This window comes from Centruroides vittatus, unplaced genomic scaffold (genome assembly GCF_030686945.1).
Source record: "Centruroides vittatus isolate TY-2023 unplaced genomic scaffold, ASM3068694v2 contig_318, whole genome shotgun sequence".
Classification (NCBI taxonomy): domain Eukaryota; kingdom Metazoa; phylum Arthropoda; class Arachnida; order Scorpiones; family Buthidae; genus Centruroides; species Centruroides vittatus.
The window spans coordinates 638394-662548 of NW_027122045.1; the positions used below are offsets into that span (position 1 = coordinate 638394).

The window sequence follows — 24155 nt, forward strand, 5'->3', positions numbered from 1 at the left end:
CCTATGTAACAATACCTGTGTTGATTGCAGCTAGTCCTCTTGCTAAAGAATGAACTAAGTCCCACTAACACCAATTTCAGGCATCAACGTATGAGCCCAGGTAGGCGAATTTAGTGGGAAGACGAGGCGGAGGCGGTAGGGGAGAGTACCAAGATGGAGAGGCACTGATGCGGGATTTAACGGTATTGTAGGCGATGTTTAACTTGTTTAAGGTGGTTTATTTGCACTGTTCTTTGCCATATCACTTGCAAATTTTTGTGGCGAAAAAGATATAAACTTTCTAGAGATTTTAACAGAGATTCCTACACAAAATTCTTCTCCGATTAAAATTATGATCACGTATTTACTTAAAAATACGCGTTAAATATAAGAAATATGCCTTAAATAATAATAGAGAAAGATACTGCTTTGTATTTCTTAAAAAGCAGTAAATGGTATTTTTAAATGTGCAGTAAATTGTATTTTCAAAAAAGCAGTAAATTGTATTTTTTTTTTTTAATGAAAATGATATTTTAAAAAAAGAATTTACATATATGAACCGCGGGCGTAGCTTCATTGTGTCACTGTTTAGAATAAAATGTGTTATTGACAATGCATTTTTAATTCTATAAATTGAAAAAGCCCAGACGAAAGGTCATCAGGCTTGACCTGTCTGGCTTGCTGACCCCCGCATTATCTTCATCTTCCTCTGAACTAGACGTAGTGAGGAGCCCCAAAATTCGGTTCCTTGTATAAAATTCATGACTTACTTCTTATAAGGTGTCTTTTCTCGTTTACAGACACGAAAATCTAACGAAATTTTAAGTTTTATTTTAATTATTTTCTGAATATCGAAGAAATAAAATAAAAATGATAACGTTCAATTTTTCGGAGGAATTTATTGGAATTGTGATCCTCATTTAATCTGCAAATTATATTCCAGAATCTTTCTGAACCTACCAATGCCCAAATGGATGAAACCACTAAATACTGGTGAATCCATGTTTTTATAAAATTCCTCCTTGGCAGATGGCTCAAATGCTGCATTGCCTTATCCCATCGATCAAATTCTAAACTTTGAGCTGCTTCCTCGTGATTTCTGAGCCATTTCTGAAATTTCAGTGCTGTAATTAATAATTTTAATAGGTTAAAAACTGAAATAAACGCCTTCAAAACTTTATAAAATCCCTAAAAATATAATAATATTGATTATAAATTCCTACGAGACGTGATAATTTTTGAAGAACCATTGAAATTAACCGTGAAGATTTACGTGTGCCATAAAGAAAGCGGCAATTTTTTTTTACAAAAGCCAAGAAGCAAAATTAATTTTTCACATCTAAACAGTTAAAATATAAGGGGAAAAAGATACATTAAATTAGAATTGAATGAGTTTCAAAAGTAGCCAAGTGGAACTGTTTGTCTTACGCTTGCCAACAGCAAACAACTCATTAAATGTCTCGCGTAATCCTTTTATGACTCTAAACAAACGATTTGAAAGTCAATTAACCTTAAAATGTTAAAGAGACTGCAAATTCCCATAATAGTTTTCTACTTTATTGTTGAATTATTTATTACCAATTTAATTAATTCTGTTTATGAAAGTAGGTTCCTAAATGGTATCTCTTCAGAGGAATGACTCGATTTGCATACTATAAAATTATATTTTTCGCATATTTTATTTAATTGTATTGATTTAAAACGAGAAACATTTTAATTCTATACGAGTTTTTAATTTATAAATTGCATTTTAAATTATTTATTAAAGTTTTAATATTTAAAATTCCCAACTTTAAATGGTCTTAATTTGGACTTCAATGCAATGCGCTTATATATCAAAAATTGTATAATAATTATGGATAAAACGAAGAATAATTATATAAATTATAATTAAAAATTTTACAACGATTATAAATGTAAAAATACATCAGCGAGTTGCTTAACTTTCCCTGTCAAAAAGTTTAAAATTGTGTGTCGTGCTATCTGTTATGAGATTTTATTTAAAAACTTTTTATATTATTACTTATTATAGGATGAAAAAATATAATTTTCAGGGTAGAGTTGGATTTTATATATATATAAAAAATCATAAATGCTAATAACGAATAAAACTTTCATTAAGTCCGACCTCACTTGAGGTATGACACGTGACTCCCTCTTGCTCCCCACCCCCTTGACCTTTCTTCACCAAAATTTAGTATCATCAATGCCTCTAATATGCAAACCTCCCTGCAAGATTTCACAAATTTTGGATAAAAGGAACAGCAGTTATTAATCTTTAAATTGGACGAACAAAATCGTGTCCCTCACACTTACATTCATCCATACAAAAATCCTTCGAATTTTTCTGCATTTTTCGACGTTTCAAGGTCCTCTGAGTTCAAAAATATAAAATTTTCGAAGTGATTTTTTTGACTGATTGCCATACTTCCCCGTTATACAGAACATTTAATAAGAAAAAAAAATACATTTATACTTTGTATCAAACCATGAAAGGCTGCTTAAATTGAATTTATGCAGTGAAATTATAAAGCAATTCATAAAAATCCTTCAAAAGATAAGTTTAGTTCGCTCAATTAGCATAATTAATAATGAATAATTGAATTTACATCATTCTCTATTCCTAATTAACCAATGCAATACAGCAATGCATTACGAAAATTGATTTTGAAACATGATACACGTAATACTTGCTAGCTTATGGGACTAATGAATGCATTTCTACCACGATACCTGTATAAAATTAATGTTTGATTTGACCTTTAACCTTTTTCAAAATTATTTTATGCGTAAAATCTTTCAATGATTTAATAATGTGACTATAGCATCGCTTTAAACAATTATCAAATGCACTGTACACGCTTTAATAATACTTTTTTCCAAATTTAATTGTAATTAAACGTCTTTATCCAATTAAATTTATTCATTATAAAGTTTAATTGTCATTTAATAAAATTAATATGAGTTATAACGTTAATTTGTTCGAATTTATGCGATTGTTTGTATTAAGAATTTTGTTATTTTTTAAATAAAATTCAACAGTTTTGCATTAAAAATTGACTTTTTTGTTAATCATTATCGTTTTAAAATGTCAATTTTGATGAATTTCATCATTAAAGAAACGCAAAAATGTAAATAAAGGAAGCAAAAATCATAAATTGTAGAAATTTCAGGATATACCAATAATTTTTATATTAAAAATTACTCTTTTAATCGATTATAATTATTAAGGAAGCGAATTTTGATGATTATTACCATTAACAACACAAATACCAGCAAAGAAAAGAAGCAGAAATTATGAACTTTCTGAAATATCAACGCTTCTTTTCAAAAATTAATGAATATTACGAAATATCAATAATTCTTCTGTTAGAAATTAATAAATTTTATAAAATATCAATAATTCTTCTGTTTAAAATGAAGGAATTTCACGAAATATCAATGTCTCTTGTGTTAAAAATTAACTTTTTTTTATTGATTATTATCATTTAAAAAGTCAATTTTGTTTAAAAAAAACACACAAAAAATGCAAAGAAAGAAGACGTAGAAGTCATCAATTGCAGGAATTTAAACTTTTATTTTCTGATAATACATTTTTGTTACATCTTCAAGGATGGCAAACAAATTCACTACAACAATATACAGAGAGAATTTTTTAAATACTTTTATTATTATTATTATTATTATTTTACATTTAAATTATTCACAAAAATTTAACCCCACGATAACACACAATATGAGAATGTCTGTGCAATCAATAGTTTATTATTATTTATTTTTTTTAAATTTTTTTTTTAATTTTTAAATTTAATTTATGGTGAATAATCACTACAGTATAAGTTACAGTAAAGGTGCAGTATCTAGCTAATATTTAGAGTAAGTTGATGAATTTTACTACTATTCAAGCAGGCACAATACAATATATCATGTACACATTAGAATATCTCGAATTCTACGATGAGAAACAAAGTATAGAAAGGTAATAATATATATATATATTTGTTTTAGTTCATCTCATACACTACATCAAGACCAACTTTTACATCAAATACGTGGGAGTAAATAGGAATTTTTATATATTCTTTTTATATATATGTAAGACCTTATACTGTAGCTTCGGAACTGTTGCGATTTTGAATGTTTCAGTCAAGAATTAATTGCATTTTCTATGAATTTTAACATGTATACGTATGTATTTTAACTGAAAATAACGGCGAAATACGTAAAAGGAACGTAAAAAATTCAATTTATCCAATGTAAATAACAGTGAATTAGGTAAACGAATGCTTAACGTAAAGCATCGTGCTCATAAAACAGCAAAATAATGTTAAATATCCAATAAAAGTTCATGATTAATTATGAAATTATGAAAATAGCATCCAGCTAACGAAAAATTTCATTTAAAATAATGATTCATACTTTACAAACTAAGAGAAAAAATACAATAAATACCAAGTAAAATTAATTAATTCATGGGAAGTAAATATACAAGTAAAATAATGATTCATAACAATTAAAATACCATATAAACATTGTAATTGTTATCAATTAAAACATTAAAATAGTAATTAATAAAATGATTCATACAAAGTGAAATTATGCATCAGATTTTCACGTAAACGAAAAAGTGTATCAGTTTTCACTGTAAACGTATAAAACAATAGATATTTAGAGTATAAATCAAAATTACGTGTAAAAACATAAAAAATAAGTAAAAAGTATTAAAAATTTACATCCAATTCATAAAAAATCAAATTCGCAACGTGAAAAAACAGTAAAATTTTGCAGAAATGTGCATAAAAACACAAGAAATCTACATAAAAAAATTCAATTTTTATGCTTAAGTACAAAAATTTTTACTAAAATACACCAAAATTTCATGTATTTTACGTATTATGTACTTTAAAAAATATATTTATGTATATTATATATATATATATATTTATTTATTTATTGACTGAAACATTCTATAATTCTAGGAATTACTCTGCAAAAAATTGTGTTTTTTTTATTATTTCTGTACATATTTCTTGATAATATTAATTATATATATATATTATATATAGTTAAACTATATAGCAGTCGTGAGAATACTGTATTGTAGTTAGGACAACAGTAAATATAGATTTTTTTATGTTCTACATATGTTCATTATACAGTAAAATGCTTTATTTTCTTGTGTTTCTTATTATTATTATTTCTTTGTTCGTCTTTTTACAAACAGATGAGCTGCTATTGTATGTGTTGTATATATTATATATATATATTATATATATAATATATACATATAATATAATACACAGTTGAAATATTCATTTTTACTAGTTTATGTTTTATATGAAACACTGAAATGTTTAAGAAATGAATTGTTGTGTATATATATATATAATATATATAGGAGAAATTCTTCTTTGAACATAAAAAGGGGGTGTAATTTAAAATACACACATTCTTTTACATCATAGAATAATTTCTCATAAGTTATGATGCACATAAATTGACCTTTGCACATAAAAATTTCACCATTTTTTCCCATAGATCTACTCATGATCACAAGAAATTAATACATTATCATTTATAATAAATTATTTGTTATTTTTATGTACAATAATTTCACTGAATAAAACACAAATTGAATTTTTTATGTACGAAGGTCACTGCACATTACAAAATCTAAATAATGTTTTATTTATTTATATATATATATATTCATTTGTACAAAGCAAATGAAATTTTAAGTGCAAGAAAACTGAATATACATTGTAATTAAAATGAATATAAATAGATGAAAATTCTCTCCATTCTCTTGGTTTCTACTTTAATAAACATTATCATAAATAGGAAAACATAAATTGATATATATATTTATATATATATATATATATATATATAAGATATCATAACATCATAACTAATTTTTATATCATAGCAACGATTTAATAAAAACAATAAAATAAGTTAGATCAAGTTTATATTAATTAATTTTAATGATTTTTATCAAAATATATTTATATATATATTTTTATTATATTATTTAATTATATATAAATAATTTACGCAACTGTACACACAAATACAGCCATCTAAACTTAACGAAAAATTAAAGAAATTTTAATTTATATAAGAGAAATTAATTTAAAATAGCAAGCATGATTGAAACAGCACATCCAAATCTTCATCCAAATTGCATTTTTACAATAACCTTTCATTTTTTGCATTTAAAAAAATTTTTTTTTTCAAAAAACACCTACTGTAAACATTCTTCAAATCTCTTATATTATCCTAATAATAATTATAATGATGATAATAATAATAATAATATTGAATAAATTATTTAAATATACTTATATATTCGAATTATTTCTGAAGATAATTTTTATTTATTTATTTATTTATTTACTTTTTATTCATATAGAGTTATAACAATATAATTTTTATTTTTATTTTTTAACCAGTTTAAAATATCAGTTTTTATTTTATGTAGCTTAATTAAGGAGCAAAATAATAGAATAAAAAAATTAGTTGAGAAAATTATCAATTTCTTCAGGTAAAAAAGTTAAAAAAATGCAATTTAAAAATGTCAATTTAAAAAATGTCAATTGCAGTTTTGAAAAATAACAAAAGTGAAATTAACAACTTTCTGTTAATTGTTGAAATTAACAGAAAAATGTCAATTGTATTTTTGAAAAATAACAAAGTGAAATTAACTAATTTTTGTCGTTTTGTCACTTTAACAAAAAATTTTGTAAGTTTCTGAAATTAACAAATATTACTGAGAAAATTAAACTTATTTTTATGCATTAAAAAAAAATAATAATAATATTTTTATAAGCTAAATTTTCGCTTCAAAATAAAAAATTAAATATTTTTATGTATAACTTCACATATTTTATATGTTTTTATTGAACTATCATTTCATTATTTTCTTTGAGAAATTTTTATCAATTGACCCATTTTTAAATTAAAATTTGTTTTCTTCTTTTTTAATTTACATTTATTAGAGACTCAGAACTGTTTAGCAAATAGAGTCTTTTTTAGTTAAATTTTTAAGTTAAAATATTTATTAAAAATTGAAAAAAAATATATAAATTAAAGATACTAAAAATCAAATCTTGCACCTTGAATTAGGAGACCCAAAATTAAAATTTTTAGAAGTTACATATATATATATATATATAATTTAAATTTAGCTTTACAGCTAAAAGTTTTAATTATATATACACGTTTATAAAGTTAATTATTTAAAAAAATATGTTTAAATAAATGATGAAATAATATACATATATATATATATTTGGTATATTGACATAAAAGTTTATTTTATAAAATTATTAAAGAAAATTAATTATATTTCCTTGCTATAAATTAAAAAATTCATGATATAAAAATATATATATTTATTTTTATTATTTATTAGGTAGGCCCTATATAGTTATTATTATTATTATTATTATTATTAATTTTTTTTCTTCATCATTCTTATAAATAATAAAAATAAATATATAATTTAAATATTATTATATATAATGTGTGAAAATTTTAAAATAAATTAAAATAAATAAATAAATAAATAAATAAATTCCTGGTCCCAGATTCAAGTTGGCACACTAGACCAACGATTCTCAAACTTTCTATTTAAATATTCATCAAAGTAAACATTGTTTAAGCTTGAAAATAAAGTTTATAAACTTATTTTAACATTAATATTACTTTATTTTAATAATTAATACAAAATAATTAAAATAAATTAATTTAATAGTATATAAAAGCTTAAAATAATTTGTAAATTTAAGGAGGAGTTTAAAGATTGAGAATCGTTGCTCGAACATGATAATGCTCCTTTAAACAATTCTCTGAACATATTTTAAACATGGATTTTATACACTTTATCCCATGTAAAGCCGTTTAGCATGCACTTCAATACCTTATTTTTTCATTATTTATCTCAATTTTTTTTCACAGTTTCTTCACCATCACCCGCTGATGTTAAATGCTTTTTTAAGCAAAAGTAAACAACGTCTCTCGATAATTAACAATACATGAATATACATATAACTCCACGATACATCAATACATATTTTTTTTTAATATAATTATTACCTCGTCATACGAGTCAAATATGAAGAAAAAATATATGTATATATATATATTATATTGTATATATATTTTTAATTATTATTAATTTTTACTTTAACGAACGTGTTAAACATCGTTCTAAAGAAATTTTAAATGGGAGGAAATCATTTTATGTATTTTTTATATTTTTTTTTATATATATTTTTTCCTCAACATTTTACTGGCTAGAGACAGGAGAGATAGCTTTTTAAAAGTTCTCTAGAATGAAGAGGACTATTTTTGACTCAATGAGAATATTTAGAGTCACAAAAATGGTGTGTGATACAGCTGCGAAACACCTCACAAAAATAAATTCATCACAACTAAATTATATATACACTTATATTATTCTTTTCTTCTATTACATATTATACACCCAATACTTTCCATTAACGTTAAAATAATTATTGAATTTAATAACGAATTATACGTTAAAATAGATAAAATATATAATAATAATAAATTAATTAAATTATGTGCTATTACGTTAAATTATACTTAAATTATACAATTTTAAAAAAATTAAATGTATTAATTAATAAATAGTTAAGACATCATTATCTTAAGAGATGTCCACAAGAGATTTTTAAATAAATAAGTATTTTCAAGTCTAATTCCTCACCAGTACTCTTCACCAGTTTTATCTTGTGTTATGTTATTTTTTAGAGAGATTATTTATAAATTCTTCACCTCAATTTTCCATTAACCTCTTCTAAAGAAGCAATAGATACGGAGTCACTAGCGAACATATAAACAAACTTAATAACAAATACAAGAGACAGAAGTACTAAAAGGAACACAGAAATTATCACCAGGAATATCCATTGGAAAGAAAAATCATAGTATTTTGTTTATATTCCTTTTTTTATCTTATTTTTATCATTATTATTTATTTATTTATTTTTTGATGTTATTCTCATCCAAACACTGATTTCTTCTTAGTCACCAATTGTTATCCAGGTAATTGTATATGCGAGATTCTTTTCATACATGGAATTCGGTTTATCTTTACAAAATAAACGAGTAATTTCGAGTTAATTGCTTAATACGTTGGCAAAAAAGTAAAGAATCTCGTAAATTATTATATTTTTCAAGTTACATAAAGCAAAAAGTATGATCTGTTAAGAATCACACGAGTTCTTCCGTATTGCAACATAAGAACCTTCAAAGAACCTTTCCTCATCATACTCAAACGAATTTTTTAGTGTTGAGATCCTTCGTTTTCTGGCCATTCAGGAAAATCCTTGAAAACAAAGATTTTTTTGTGCTTTTTTTCCCACGTTGGAGTGTGTCTACAAATAAAAGTTTTCTCTTGTTCCATGTATGAAGGTCGTCACATGGTTATACTTCCACAATGGGAAGATGCATGACTATGCTTCCACCAAGTAAAAGAAACGCATATTGTGACTACGAAGAAATCACTGAGGTAGTTATTATTTGTGACAGGAATTTTCAGCGAGGTAGTCGCGTCACATAGAAACCTGAGGTAGTCACTCAAAATTTTTGGATTTTTTCTCAGAAGTTTCAACTGGGCATTTACCCACTTTTCACCAAAATGCCCGCGTTGAAGGTTTTTTTAAATTTGAAAAACGACTAAAAACGCGTACTATTTTGCTACTAAAAAACATTACGGATGAGGGTGGTCCAAAATAAGAACGAGATAAAAAGAACAGAACAAAGAAAATGTTCGCAATCGCGCTCACGTTTGACTAATTTCTATACAGAAGGGGAAGAAACATGGTCGTGAGGTAGAATGAGAAAAATTTAGCTGATTATTATCATTATTATAATTAATTAGTGAGGTAGTGTATTCCAGGATCCACAATTGAGGTAGGCCCGTGATGAGGAACTCCTTTTAAAGAAGCTATAAAATAAGGATCTTCTTTCATTATTTTTTTTTTAAATTTTTTTTAAAATTATTTTCCTGAGATGTTCTAAGAGTAAACGACTCCGAATTTTCCATAATATCTTTGTTAAATCTTCATCTAATTTAAAGGAATCTATCTATCTATGTGTATATATATACATATATAGGTGTGTATATATGTACATATATATGTTAAATTTTTGGAGGTCGTCCTCTTTTGGAACTCTAAACCGATTTTTTTAATGACCTCAAAAATTATGAAGTTTAAGATATTCTTTCGTCATCAATAGGGATGATTTCCTGAGGTATGAATGGGTAGGGTTTATCTTTTCCGATTTTGGTGAGGTAGAGGCATAAGATAGAATAATAATCTTTCCCTGAGGATATAACATGAACTCGGTGATTATTTTTTTATTTAATATTTTTGTTTTTTTTTCTTCTATCTCTTAAAGGAACGTGGTACTGTGCAAATTGTTAAACTTAATTGTAATTAAATGGTGACTTCAAGAAGGAGGTTCTTCATATGGAACATAAACCAATGGCTTTAAACTCTGTTTAGAAGTAAAAAAACAGCAGACACGTTGCATTTTCTTGTAATTTCCAAGCTTATCTTGATCCTTGTAATTACTTGAAATTGTTGAATACGAAACACGAGAAGCAATTTGATCGTTGAAAGAGTTGCACATATTCTCACAGCTTATCATATTTAAAAAAATCACAATTTCTTTTTTTATATATATGTATATGTTGAGAAGATATATATATATATATATATTATTATTATTCTTATTCTTATTATTATTATTCTTATTAGTATTATTATTATATATTTAGGCAAAAATGAGGAGGAATTATTTTCAATACGCGATAAGGATTGAGGTAGTATGATGAAGTTACCATTGACCCAGATAATAGGATGAGGTAGACATTATCTATCAGTGGATCCCAGTATGGTCTTTTGGAGGAAGTAGACTCAATCTCTGTCTACTGGAGGTAGTGTTCAATCACAATATAGAATCCCTGGTGATTCAAAAACAGGACAGAAAGAAAAAACCATTTTTTTTCTTTTTTTTTAAAAAAAGAAAAGAATTAAAATAAATCACATGTACATAACAGGACGTAGATCTTCTTTTGCTATCTCGAGATCCACTTTATCAATTCTTCCATTGTTTTGCACGTTTTGTTTCAAACAGATGAGGTGTGAACTGTTAAGGAATCAATCATTTTGCCATATTTTGGTGACTTTTAACAAGAATTTTTTCCTTTTTTTCTTCCAATCTGAAAAAGAGAGAAAACAAAAACAATTTAATTAATATATTTTAAAGTAATTTATTTATTCTGTTTAATTATAAACAAACAAAAATTATTACGTTAATTTAGTTATATCGTCAATATTTATTTACAATAATTTAAAGATTTATTTTTCATTTCTGTCTTGTTGGCAGTAAGGAGGCCTTCTTAATCATACCCATCAATGGATTCTGCCAGGCAGTGGCGCATTATCCTATGGGCAAAAAGGACAATTGCCTGGGAATGCCATCAACAGTGGGCTCCAAATCAACCTTTTATAAGAAAATATTTCTTCCAAAAATTCCCCCAAAGAAAAATGTCTACAGTAAACACTGTGCACGGAGCTCCCTAATCCAAATTTTCTTGGGTGCCCATGAATCTATAACGCGCCACTGCTGCCACAATGGGATGTCCGGGTGGTTATGGACGGGCTCCACTCATACCACCCCGAAAATATCTTGGGATTTCTTATCCCAGGCCGCCCACATTGACGCCTTATTAAATCCCTCAACTATAAAAACTTTTTATAGTAAACTTATAGTAAACTATACACAGTACTATAAAAAGTACTGTGTATAACAATATAAAAATATGCTACAAACATAATTCTATTGTAAATTTGACTTAAAATTCCTCAAAAGTAACACAGAAATATCGGTTATTAATAACTCTATATTATTTGAATAACATAATACTCATGCATAACAAAGAGACAACATCATAACGGAAGACGTTATATTTAAACTAAATTAAATATCAAAAATAAACACTTATATCTCAATTAAAATACATAGTATCCGTTATAAATAGGCGGCAATTCAAAACCCTTTTATAACAAAGGTAAATGTATATACATGCGTAGGAGTAATGGATGAGGTAGTTATTTACTTTACATACATACAAGCATACACACACGTACACGCATACATAACTTTTATATTAACGAAAAATAAATTTTATTTATGTATTATGTTTTTACTTAGAAAAATAACAAATAAAATTCATTATTATTGTTTATTATTATTATCAGTTAATACTTATTATTATTATTATTCAGTTACTTATTATAGTCGTTTCTACTATTCTGCCAGTAACTTTAGTGTTTTATATTTATATATAGATGTGTTTTTATTTTCAGTTTGGATTTATTTAAGGCAGTTTGTGAAGAAGACCTAACAGCTGTCCTCTCTCTCTATCTCTTCTCTCTCTCTCTCTCTCTCTTACTCTTTCTCTCTCTCCTATCTGCCTTAACCCTAATTACTTAACAATGAACGTTGTGTCTGTAGCTACAGTCAGCACTTTTAGTTTCTTTGGAAAGAATCTCCCTGTTTTTATAAATCTTAATGATTGAAAGCGTGAAAACGAGAGAGATATATGGTATTTTAAGTCAACTTTTTGGAAGAGAACACAAGAACCGAAAGATATATTGTGTGCGCCATCAGGAAGACTTTTTGTTTTAATTTTTCATCTCGTATGTCTTAATAAGTTAAGTTTATTTCTTTCAAAGAATGGGAGTGTGGGGGAGAGAAATGAATAATCGCCTTTATCATCACCTGTGAAAATACTCCCTTTCACATTCTCATGCGCGAATAATGATTATAAATCGAAGGTAAGTTTGAGCCTTTTGTTTATTAAATTTTACAAAATAAATAAATAAATAAATATATATATACATATATGTATATGTGTGTAAGCTTATTGATATAAACTAAAATAGCATAAAAAATTAAAATTTCGCAATGTTGCCAAATTTAAAGTGAGATTCTTATAAAGAAAAAATAAAGTTGCAATTTTTTTTGCTTAAAATAATTTAATATTTAATTAATTTACTCTAAAAATATACAAATAATTTATAATATAAATGTGTTTTTTTTACAAAAAATAAAGAAGAATCACACGAAATATACTTGAAAATCTTCCTTTATTACTTCGAAGTATGACACATAAGGGATGGAATAATAAAATTGAAATAAAGTAAACAAAATTAGGATTAAAAAAATCAATGTCAGATATAAAATTATATAATTTATATTTAGTCCTGATACAAGAAGATCATACATTTAAATTTAGCCTATAAATAAGATTATCTACAACATAATTAAATTCTGAGTAGGATAACGATGACAAATGTAATGATTCTGAATGATTACTTTTATGTTCGATGATCCCCTTTTGACGTCAATAGGAGTATTAACGATGTGAATACATAATTAGAGAGTTAAAATCTCATATTATTCGACTTAAAAATTAATATAAATAATTTTTTTTATTAATTAATCAGGAAGTAGTTCCTGATTAATGTTTTGATGTAGATTATTAATTTTTTTAAGCACTCCAGCTTCTGTTCGGTGATTTCAATTATTAATAAGTGAGAGAGGGGTTTAAGAATAAAGAAAGAAAGATTTTTTGCCATTACTTCTGACAAAGTACCGCGACTCGCCCACGCATAGCACTTGGAACCACCAAAAAAAAAAGGAGGTGAACCTGCGATTCTCATCTTCTCAATCCCACCCAAAGCCACAAGTAAATAATATCTTCCCCACATATCAGTTACCGGATAGGAAAATAATAAAATACATTTTTTTTATAAAGTAGAATAACCAAAAAATAGATTTATAAAGAAAATAAAACGAATTCATTATTATATAAAATTCCATTTATTCGAAACTTTCTATTATTAAACGTTAAAAGATTTACAAATGACACTTGACATTATCCCATATGACAACACATTTCCATAAAACGATTCATTTTGGGATTAAGAAAGTTATTCTTGATCACAAAAGAAGTATAAAGATCAAAGATCAAGAAGTAAAGATCAAAGATATGTTAAAAATATAATAATAATAATGTAAAATCTAAGGAAGAAAGGATGTATACATTGTCTCCTTAAATGTAGGAAGTTAAACGGTAGGGAATCGAACTTTTACATAAAGATTTGTAACAGGAAAATGTTACTTTTATTGTATAATTTGAACTAAATATGTCATAAAGGTCAACGTAATAGAATTACATTAACTTATAAAAATAATTCTTTTTTAAATCTTTATTGACTTTTATTTTTACGTAAGAATTGCCATTTGTTTTCGTTCGTAAACAATATTAAAAATTCAAAGACGTTTTCGAAAAATTTAATGCGTTTTTATGTAAAAAGAATTGATAATGTAAAAAGCGATTTTATATTTTTTAAAAATGCAAAAATTAATCTTTTCAAATTTATTTTTATTTTATTTTATTTTACACGGGTAAAGTCGCTAGGATAATAATTGCCACCCTCGACACAGCAAGCAATAAATGAATTTCATTAAAAAGTATACTGAAATACAAGATAATATAAACGAATATATAACAAAAAAAATAGTAAATTAATTAGAATACGGAGTAATAAATTCTAAAATATATTTTATTTATTCATGTTTATACTTTTTCATTCCCCACTCTTCCTTTCTTCATTCCATTCTACTTTTTACCAAACTTTTCAAACTGCCACCCCCTTTTACTACATACATTTCTTACACGTATATATTGTTTCAAAATGAATATTTGCTCCCCTTACCTCCAGCACCCCAGTGACGTGTCACAGCTTTATGGGGACCAGGTGAATTTGAATTAGTGCCCCATGTACAGTAGTGTTGATTTCAGACATTTTTCTTTTGGAAAAATGTTTTCTTATAAAAGTATAGTTTGAGTCCCCCTATCAGTGAGGCCAAGGCAGTTTCCCTTTTCTCCCACAGAGTAATGAACCATTACAGCATCTTCTACCGCTCTCAAAACTGCAGTAGCGCTCTCTTGGGAATCACTAGTCTAGACCCTTTAGCAGGCTCTACTCCTTAATAATAATATATGTTATTATTTAAAAAAAAACTCTGCTTATAAAATTTCGCAATAAAAAAGTAACCATTTACTACTCGTTACATAAAAAAATATCCATATCCTTCACTAATTACTTGTGAGATAATGATAAAGTAATTAATTAACTGCTTAAAATCTTTATTTTTTCCCCCCATTTATAGCCCATCAGACTGTTGCTATGACATTAATTTCTTTCATTCAACTTCATTAACATCCTTCTCTATGGGGTATTCAATAAGCAAACAATTCAAAATAAAGATTACCTACTCTTCAATCATCTTAAGTTATATTAATTACTCAAATTATACAAGATATTACAATAAATTATCATATTTAGATATTTACAGAGGTAATTTTCATGTTATTTTCGATCGCAATAATACAAAAAAGAAATTGTCCTAGCGAATTTAAAATTTAAATTATAATTAATCGTATTCAAATAACATATTTATAAGCCTGTTACATTAATTTAGACTTTATATAGTCGTGAATAATATAAAAAAACATAAGACGTTACATATTAAGAATAAAAATATATATATATATATATATAATGATACTTTCTTAGGTAATTAATAAAAATTATAAAAATATAATTTAAAAAAAAAATCTACATTTAGCAAAGAAATTTGCATTTTTTTAAAATTAATATTTTATAAATTTCATTTGTATTTGTTACATTAAATACATTTTATTCGATACTGAAAAATAAATAATTATAAATTAATTAATTTATAAATGAGATCGAATAAATTATTATTGTATTAATAGAATAAACTTCGAGAATGTAATAATCAAAATAATAATAATATATATTTTATAAATATTATTATATAGTCTATAAAATAATATATTATAAAAATGTACAGCATGTATAGTTTTAAAAACACAAAAAATACGATAAGAAAATTAAAATTAAACTAAAGTTTTTCTAAAATTTATATCTTTGCAATATCATAATGGTGTTTTATTGTATTTATTATTATTATTATTATTATTATTATTTAATTTTTCATTAAATTAACATATCGGAAATACAAGTTCTACAAAAAATATCTTTAATTAAAAAATACAACAACGAGAAAGAAAAAAAATAAAAGATACAGTAATAAAATACGGTTAATGTAACCCTTGGTGCCAAGATGGCGGCTCGTCTCTGATTCCAGCAAGGAAACAGTGGGACGCACGCTCTAACCTAACCTAACCTATTCTAATAAATTACCATAATTATTAGCAACCAAATTATTAGAATAGGTTAGGTTAGGTTAGAACGTGCGTCCCCACTGTTTCCTTGCTGGAATCAGAGACGAGCCGCCATCTTGGCACCTAAGGTAACATTAACCTAAAATACAATTTAAAGATCGAAAGAAAACACAGAAAATAATCATTTACAACTTTCTTAAAATTGACATTTTTTACAACATTTTTGTTTGAAAAACGATAATAAAAACTGTCAATTTTTTTTTATCGTTTTTCAAACAAAAATGTTGTAAAAAATGTCAATTTTAAGAAAGTTGTAAATGATTATTTTCTGTGTTTTCTTTCGATCTTTAAATTGTATTTTATTACTGTATCTTCTGTTTGTTATTACTTACATTTAATTTTGATAATGTAATATCTTTGTCACATTATTTTATTAACCATTAAATTAATGTATGAAAAACATAATGTATAATTTCATTTTTTCCAAAAATATAAAATAAAATAGAAAATATTATTCTTACACTTTCTACATAACTGGGTTAAGAAAATATTTCGAAATTATAAAATTTTGTTAAAATATTAATAATAATAATAATAATAATAATAACAACGTTAATTAACTTTAATTATATTTAAATTCGATAAGATTATCCTCGTTGATGTGGTTTAATGTATTATTTTACTAAGAACGTGGGAGTAAAACATTAAATATACAGCTAAACTTTACTTTTATTCATTAATTGTAATTAATAATCAAATTTAAAAAATAGTAAAATTAATGAACATAATAATATAATTCCTAAGCGTTATTAACTTCTTTAATTTAGGCATATTTTTTATAAATTTAAAAATAATAATATAAAATTAAAATTAATTTTTTATCTATAAAAACTTATTAATTAAATACGATATTTGTATTATTAGTAAATAAATTAATTTTTGTATTTAATAACAGAATATAATATTTAGATTATTAAAAATCGCAAAATTATATATCATTTAGAAAATTAACGTACTGTATGAACAGTACAACAACGAGAAAAAATACAATTTATAAAAAGACAGATAATACAATTAGAAAAAATCCACAGTTTATAAAAAGACTAAAACTAAAATTACAAAAACAAAAAACACAATAATAAAATAACAAAAAATACAAAAATAACCATTTACAGAGTTGTAGAAAAAAATTACATTTTTATTTCTTTTCAACATGATTCTAACATAAGATAAGTTTAGAAAATAAAAATAATAATATGAAGCTATATAAATCTATGATAAACATTTATCACAAAATACATTCAGTTATTTTATATATTTTTAAAGGTTATATTAAAGATTTTACAGCTTTATTGTTTGGAAAAAAATGTGCATTTTCTACCTTAAAAACAAAAAACAAAATGTTTACATTAATAATAATATTAAATGATATATAATTCAATATATTTATATTTAAATAACTTAATTAATAAATTAACAAGATAAATAAAATTAGTTTGTTTTATTAAATTTTTCAAAAGATTCTTTTGAAAATTAAATTAAAAATTAATTAACAATTATTTAATTAAAACTGAAGTAGATTTATATATTAACTTATTTTAATTGAGACTTTTTAATGTAATTTATTACTAAAATCTTTAAAAATTAAATTAAAATAATGATTTTTTTTAAAGTTTAATCTCGAGTGTTTACTGTAAAACATGAATTTAATTTTTTTTATTCTTTACTAAAAAGAAATAATTTATTTATATATTTTTTATTGAATATATAATTTATATTTTATAAATTACTTTATATATAGCCTATATATTCATAAAATAAAATACTAATGAAGTATTAAAAACAGAAAAATATTTACTAAGGAATATTCCTTAACTAATTTATTTAATTACAAGTAAAACGCTTAATTATACTTAAACAAATAACAAAATTGGAAATTTAATTATTTAATATTTATTATTTAAATGTATGTTAAATTAAAATGTAATTTATACAGGATTAATATGAAAAATATACATTTTAAAATTTCAATAAAATATTCTGTAGGTTTTATTCTGTTTAACATTTTGATTTATGCTCACAGAATCAATACAAAACTAAACTAAAATAAAATAAAAATAAATTTAATTTATAAATTCAACTTTGTGTTAGAAACAAAAATCAAGGATTGAAAGTGAAATATAAAAAAGAAAGGAATAAAAAGGAAATTCTTGCAGATGTTTATTTTTCAAACAACAATATTCAATTTTATTGAAAGGAAAATTAATATTATATATATATTTTATTATGAGAAATATACGAATATTTATTACTATATTTATTACTATGATCATGATTCAAAATCTCGTATAAAAATCGTGTAAAATAATACAGATGTATATTATATTTTATGTGTACACAATTGAAGAATAGTTCATCCTTTTACTTTATTATAATATTTATTAACATGAATATTTTGTAAGCAAATGTTTTTAAGAATACAAAAGGATCATTTGGAAAGTTTCCATATGTTGTTAACTTACTTTAGTCATCATAAAAATCAATTAGGCCCGTCTGCGCTCTCATATATTTATAACATGCACCAAGTTGAATTGGCCAATTTGTCAAGCTAAGTGAAGCGTATCTACCATGTGAGGACACTCTTCTCCTCTTCAAACTCCATTTAAAAATATACGTTCATATAAAGAAATACGACGTCATTTATCTTTATTTTTCTTATTTCTACAGTTCTGTAAACATATTTATTTATTTAAATATATTAAAAATTAATTATTTAATTAACACTGGAGGTAAATCTGATAAAGTTTTATTAACGTTAATTTACAGGAGAAAGTTATTAGTGTCTTAAATGTCAGATAGTTAAGTTAGACGAAGATTCGATTGGATGGGGGGTGATATCGATTAACAGTTTAATCTTTTACCCATCTGAACTACCTTCTCTACCTATCTCCAATAGCATCGCTCCGCCCACACGACACCTTGACCTTCACCGATTCATCGATTCATCCATCTGCACTTTCGTCAGTCTCACTAGCAAATGGACGATCAATGCTAAGCAACGGCGGACTGGTTGACTCCTCGGTAAAAGTTTTCTCCCCCCCTTTCACTAGTTCGCTCATGCGCAGTAGCGACTTATTTCGCCCACGCTCGTGACTCTAAGCGCATGTACGTAAACCCACGCACTGTTGTTATTCCTGCCCTCGTATGGATGAAAAGTGAACTATGAAAAATTTCCTGGGGGAGAATGAAAAATATAATTTCTCCTCCATTCATCATTATTTAATTATTTATAAGAAGAATTTATTTGTTTTTTATTCTGTTATTTTATTTTATCTTTTAAAATTCTCTTTGACGTTTACTTTATTCATAAATTTTTATTTGTTCTTAAGGTTTTTATTACGCTAAAATTATCAATTTATTCTTTATATTATTTAACTATTATAGATTATTTTCAATAAAGTTTTATTTTATTTTATTTTTTCTGTATTTTATTGAACTCAACAATAAAATCTGATTTCTCATTTTTATTTTTCTTTCACATTATTTTTCAATTTTGTTTGTTTTACATTTTTCATCAATTTCAATCAATTTTTCCCCTTATGTTTTCATCTATTTCAATAATTAAAGTGTTGAAATGAACAATGAAATTGATCTATTTTAATAATCGAATTTTCTTTCACAAATTTTTTCATTAATTTCAACAATTTAATTTTTTCCGCGCTTTTTATTTATTTCAAAAATTTACTTTATGTATTTTTATTTTTTTATTTTTTGTATTTTTTAATTGTTATTTTGACAAATTTAATTAATTTTTTTGTATTTTTTCTATATATTTCAACAAAAAAAAATACAGTTTTCTCTTTTTATATATATATTTTTTTATTCTCTTTATAATAAATTTTTAAAACAATTCTCTTCTATTCTCAGCTTGTTTTGAAATTTTATTATATATTTTTAACATTTAACACTACCAAAATCAAAATTTTACGATAAATTTTATATATTTTTATTACAGTTTTATATCATATCATATTTTATGTTCTCTTTAATTCACTTAATATATTATAAAAAAAAGTAATAAAATTGAATCTTTTACAAGTTAATTTGAAATTTTTTTTTGAAAATTCAAATTAATATATTTTTTAATGTATTCTTATATTTAATAAAAATTATCTAGTACATATTTATTTTTTTATAAATATACTTATTACATATTTTTTAATTTAAATTTAGTTTATTAGATATTTAATAACTTCAAAAAATATACAGCTTTTATATCATAATTTTTATTTTAATGTAGAATTAATAAGACATAAAATATTTTTTGTTATTAATGTTATAATAAAACATTTTATATTTACATATTTATTAATAAAAATTCTTTTTAATAATTATTCAATTTTGAAGATTTATATTGGATTTTAGATAAGATTATTTTAAAAGTTTTAAGAAAAAATTTATATAGATGTGTATAATTTTTTTATGTATAAAATTTAAAATAATTACAGATTATTTCTTAAAAAAATTCTCATTAAATAGAATTAATGATAGATTCTAATTCAGTTTTTATAAATTAAAATTAAAATTCACATATATTTAATTGAAACGGAGAATTTAATAATTGTTTTATTGTAGACTTATGTTTAAAAATTCGAATTATTTAGACAATAACGTCAGTTTTTAAACATTATTTACAAAGAACTGATAAATTAAACTTTTTAAAAAAAGGAATTATTTTTATTAATAAAGTAATTATAATTACCGTATAAACAAAAATAATACGTGTTAAACAGTGCCTGAAACAGCAACAAAGTAATAGCATAATAATAAAATATCTAAGGCTATTTCATGAACAAATTACGCTATTTCCCGTGCACTTACAAGTTTTCACAATCTCAAATTTGTTGTAGAATTTTTTAAAAGTCGATTTAAGGAGGTAAGAACTCATTTCTGTTTTGTCAGAGTTTAATAATACAAAAAAAAAATCTACTTTGAAAGAGTCACACTAGAAATTTTCATGAATATAAACAGATGGTAATTCTTAGAGACACGAAACAATACTTACAGAAGTAATAAACTGCCTTTAAAAATATTCTTAGTAGCTGAATTACAGTATTATAATGCTATTTCGGTGCGATACCCTCTATGACTAGTTTCGTAGAGGGGGGTAGGAAGGAGAAAAAAAGGAGATAACGATATTTTTCTACGTAGAAAGAACAAACGTTTATCATCAAAAGAGTCCAGTGAACGCAACAAATCGTGCGTTCCACTTTCTACAGATAAATGGGAGGGAAGAACTTTTGATGAGAGATTACAACCATTTCTTATATATATATCATATCAGTTAAATATTTAAATAAGTATAAAATTGTAGATACGTATAAGGAAATAAACAATTTTGAATTATTAATAATAACAATAATATTTCACTAATAATATATATATATATATATACATTTTTTAAAATTAAAATTTGGAATTTATAAAGAGAAAAATTACATTAAAAACACTATCTTATCTGTATCTTCGATCTAAACTTGAATTATAGTGAATTTTTTTTGTATTTTTTTGTTTTTTGGGAATGTAAAAATAAATAAAACATCTTCAAAATAAATTATCCTTGTTTTTAATTCTAACTTATCTTTATTTTATCAATTATTATTAGGATGTAGAACCTACTCTAAGATGAAGAAAGGAGTGAAGGGATGAGAAAGAGAAGAGATGGTTTCATTATGGTCAAGGAGAAAGTATAAGAATATGCTATATTTGTTGAGAAATGTTTACATAGTAGTTGTAATTACACAGCTTCACTATAAAGAGGTAGTGAGACAGTATAGTGAAAGACGATACAAAATCTAACTAGTATTTACAAGCATTGTGGAGTATAGAAGAACATAGAGGCATTGATTTCTCGTGTCAGAATTTATTTTTATTGTTCTAGAATTTTTCTAGAATAATCAGTCTGATATTAGACACATTAGTCTATAAATTTTTAATTTTTTTATCGTGATAAATACATTAAAGTATAAGTAATTTTTTTTAAATCTATAAGAACAATATAAATACGAAATTAATTTTATAAGTAATAAATTCAAAAACTGTAAAAAGAGAAACTAAAACTAAATAAAATTTGGCTCGAATTTTTATATAAATATTTATAATTAGTCTTCGTTTTATCCTCACAGAAAATATGATATAAATATTATTTATAATAAATATATAAACAAATTTCCAGGAAGAGAATTAAAATTATTATTATTATTATTTTTCTTTATGAATATCCGGATATAGATATAAACTACTTAGGTATATAAAAGTATGAAAAATCTATAAGAATGTCAGTAACGAGATGGATAAGTACAAGTGTATGATAAGGGTTTAGCTGTCAGAAATCGTTGTCGAGTACAAGGAGTAATCTAGATGTCAAAATTATCAAGAAAAATACGTTATCATCTGAAAACGTGATGGAAGAGCTGCATATTTGCTCAAGTTGATAGCCTAAATACGTGTACAGTATAAGAATAACAAATATTGTTTGCCGTGTCAGAATCATAAAAATAAAATATAAGTACAACAACAACAACAACAACACTGATTTATTAAAGTTGAAACAATGAGAAATTTATTTATCTTAATTAAAAATAAAATTTTTATTTTCTTATTTTTCTTATGGAGAGTTGAATTGTTTAAGATAAAAATTGCATTTTTCTCCCTCTTTTAAAATATACTTTTAAGTGCATTTAAGAATTTCATTATCTTGAAATATTTTTGAGTAAATTAAATTAAATTAATAATCTCTCGAATATTTAATAAATAATTTAAAATTATTAGGTAAAAGAAGGGTGTTTTATATTGAACTTATATTTTATAGTTATGAAATGTATAAGCTGATATTTTCACTTATACAAATAAAAATATCAAAATTAAAAATGTATATTTTAAAAATCATTTAAAATTATTATTTCTTAAACAATTTTAAGAATAAAATAATAAAATTCCGTGGGATAAATATATAATAGATTCTAGTTATTCTAGGGGTTATTTAAATGGATTCTTGTTTTACTAGGGGTTATTTAAATGGATTCTTGTTTTACTAGGGGAAAGTAATTTCTCGTTTTTATGAAGTTCACTCAAATTGATGTAAATAAACAAACAAATTTTCCTCGTAATAACGTGGAGGCATGCGATAAAAACAGAATAAGATTTTAGTGAAGTATACAGGAAAAAAAACCCCGCTTTAAAGGAATTTTCTTTTTAAGAGATAAACATGATTCTGCACTAAAATTTAAAGAAGAAAAGAATTTTAAATATCATAAACAACATCATATTTTTTTAATTGTCCAACTCATTCATTTACATTGTTATCAGAAGTTAAGATCGAAAAAAAACTTTCTAAAACTGTGTATCGTGACATTCCTACATCTTGATGTAAGTAAAGATATAATACGATATCTTATATGAATATCGAATAATTCTTAAACTCATTAAACAGTTTATAAGATAATAATAATAAGTAAACTTTTAAAAATTTTATCTCTTAATGTTATCGTTAGAAAGTGCGCTGTCAGCTATATACTTAATAATGCTTTAAGATCTGTTGAAGAAAGGAAAAAATCCTCTTGGTATGAAGAAGGTGGAGTCAACCATAAACAAATTTGCTTATAGACGTATACAAAGAGCTACAGTATATCTTCAAAGTATAGCTCATAACTATGTATTTATAAATATTATATAATGTATAAAATCTATAATTAATCATCATTAACTTAAAATTTATGTTAAGGATAGTTATTTAGTACGATTTTTCTTTATAACTTCCTTGTGTTTATGAGGCTCTGGATGAATTTAA

The 24155-nt window shown here is 24.1% G+C and overlaps 1 long non-coding RNA gene across 1 annotated transcript in view; it reads right to left on the reverse strand.

Annotated features, from left to right (window-relative positions):
* Positions 1 to 8685: 8685 nt before the first annotated feature.
* LOC136973489 (uncharacterized) overlaps positions 8686 to 24155 on the reverse strand; it is a 28280-nt gene continuing 12810 nt past the window's right edge. The window contains exon 2 of the long non-coding RNA XR_010880502.1: positions 8686 to 11239. This is a non-coding gene — a long non-coding RNA (uncharacterized lncRNA). The remainder of the gene's footprint in view (positions 11240 to 24155) is intronic.